The sequence below is a fragment of the Oryzias melastigma genome, linkage group LG10 (genome assembly GCF_002922805.2).
Source record: "Oryzias melastigma strain HK-1 linkage group LG10, ASM292280v2, whole genome shotgun sequence".
Classification (NCBI taxonomy): Eukaryota; Metazoa; Chordata; class Actinopteri; order Beloniformes; family Adrianichthyidae; genus Oryzias; species Oryzias melastigma.
In genome coordinates this window covers 28846240-28848411 of record NC_050521.1, presented here as the reverse complement: position 1 = coordinate 28848411, position 2172 = coordinate 28846240, and the positions used below count along the sequence as shown (strand labels likewise).

General features: G+C 42.4%; 1 long non-coding RNA gene across 1 annotated transcript; it reads left to right on the top strand.

Annotated features, from left to right (window-relative positions):
* The first annotated feature begins 964 nt into the window (after positions 1–964).
* On the top strand, positions 965–1582 carry LOC118599257. The gene is made up of 2 exons (XR_004948555.1): positions 965–1448; positions 1518–1582. It is a non-coding gene; the product is annotated as an uncharacterized LOC118599257 (long non-coding RNA).
* The last annotated feature ends 590 nt before the right edge of the window (positions 1583–2172 follow it).

The following is a 2172-nucleotide window of genomic DNA, read 5'->3' as shown; positions in this document are numbered from 1 at the left end:
GAGGGCGGGGGTCACATGTCAAATGAACTACAAGCGTCTCATTAAAATTAAAACGCTCATTAAAGCTAATTGCCAATTTAAGGAGTCAGGACAGAATCGGAGCTGCTCACTCACAGCTCCTAATCCCCCCTCCATCAGACTCCGCCCACTTCTGCCTGAATGCCACCAAACTGGACCAGAACCACCAGCTCGTCTACTGGAACCAACCTGTCTTATAAAGTCATGTTTGGGTTAAAAACATTTCTAAAATATTGTATCTTTAAAACTGAGAAGCAGTTCTGATGAGGATCCGGATCCAGTTTTCTGGAGAGAACCCAAACATGATCCAGGAGAACAGAAAGGAACCAGAACCTTTCAGAGTGAGGCTGACCACTACACCAGCATGAAGCCCTCAGGAAACATCTGTGCTGTGATGGACACATCAGAACCTCCAGAATCCAGGGTCGTTATTTAAGCAGAGCTGCTGATGGAAAAGTATCTGCAGAGAGACGGAGAGTACATGCACACACACGTGCACACACAGTCACACATGCACACTCATGTGCACATATGCACAAACACATGCACACACACGTGCACATATGCATAAACACATGCACACACACGTGCACACACAGTCACACATGCACACTCACGAGCACATATGCACAAACACATGCACACACACGTGCACACACAGTCACACATGCACACTCACGTGCACACATGCACACTCACGTGCACATACATGCACACTCACGTGCACATACATGCACAAACAGATGTGCACACAGTCACACATGCACACACTCACGTGCACACATGCACACACATCAATTCTCCACTCTGGAACAAATTAACCTGAAATGATGATAACAAAAGAAGAAATATTTAAGGTGAAAATGTGTCTGAAAATAAGTTATTTTTGAACTGGGAGAAAACAGAATTCATGATTTTTTTCTAACACTAAATATCAGTTAACTGTCATGGTTCTGCTCTGCTCCTTCACCCCTCCCTTCCTTCCTCCACCCTAATCTCACTCACCTGTGCTGATTAAGCTCTCATTGTGCTCCAGCTGGTGTTCACACTATTTAAGGTCCTCAGTTTCACATCCACCTTGCCAGTTCGTTGAATCAGTCACGTTCCAGCTAGTAACAATCCTTGCACTTCTAGTCTTTTCATGTTTTTGACCCTCTTCTGGCCTGGTAACGAGTTTAAGCCTGTCCCCTGTCTGGAGTTTTTCTGCCCTGGTTTTTCCTCCTCCGTTTCCATCCTGAAGAGGCGTGACGTTTCCAGTTCCCTCATCTCAACACGGAGTAAAGCTGCCCCAACACTGGTCTTCACCCTCCGGTGGATTCTCCTCCTGTACACCGCAGCAGTGGAGGAATCTTCCATCAATCCTGACGCCATCCGCCCTGCACTCGGACGCTTCAAAGACTCTTCTCTCACGTCTGCTTCTGGAGTTCTAAGTAAGAGATCACCATCACCCCAAGTGTGGAACCAGGATCTCCAAATAACTCTCTTTATCTGACTTTCAGGCTCACCTGTGCATCTGGCGGTCCACTCAAATATTCTACCTTCCTAATAAACACTTTAATTGTGACCTGTGTTTGCTCTGTTTTGGGTTGTCCTCCTCATTCCCTAACATTTACAAAGTAAGTGAAATAAAATCTCTTGGGTTATTTTGGATGAAAAGTTCAAATGGAAATCTCACATAAAAAAAAAATTATCAAAATATTGGAATTCTTTACAGACTAAAGGATTTATTTTACAGTCTATAATTACACATGTTACATTGTTCTTTTATTTCACAGTATTTTAGTTACTGCCTTGAAGTTTGGGGAGAAACATATTCAGTTCATACGAAGTTTTGATTCTTCATACGAAGAAGAATCAACAAAGAGGCAGCAGAGAACAATAATCTGTTTCTCTGGATCACGACTGCTAAAGTTTTCAGATTTACTTGATTTAAAAACATTAATATTTATGTTAAAAGCCAAAGTGAAAGCTCTCCCATACATCATTCAATCAGTTTTTTCATTTATTTCAGAAGATAATAGCAACAGGAGGATAAATAATCTCAGAGTCCCGTTTGTACGTACAGCCCTGAGACAGACTCACATCAGTTTATGGAGTCGATCTTATGGAATCTACGCTGAAACAAACAGATTCAAAATAATCTTTAAAGATCAG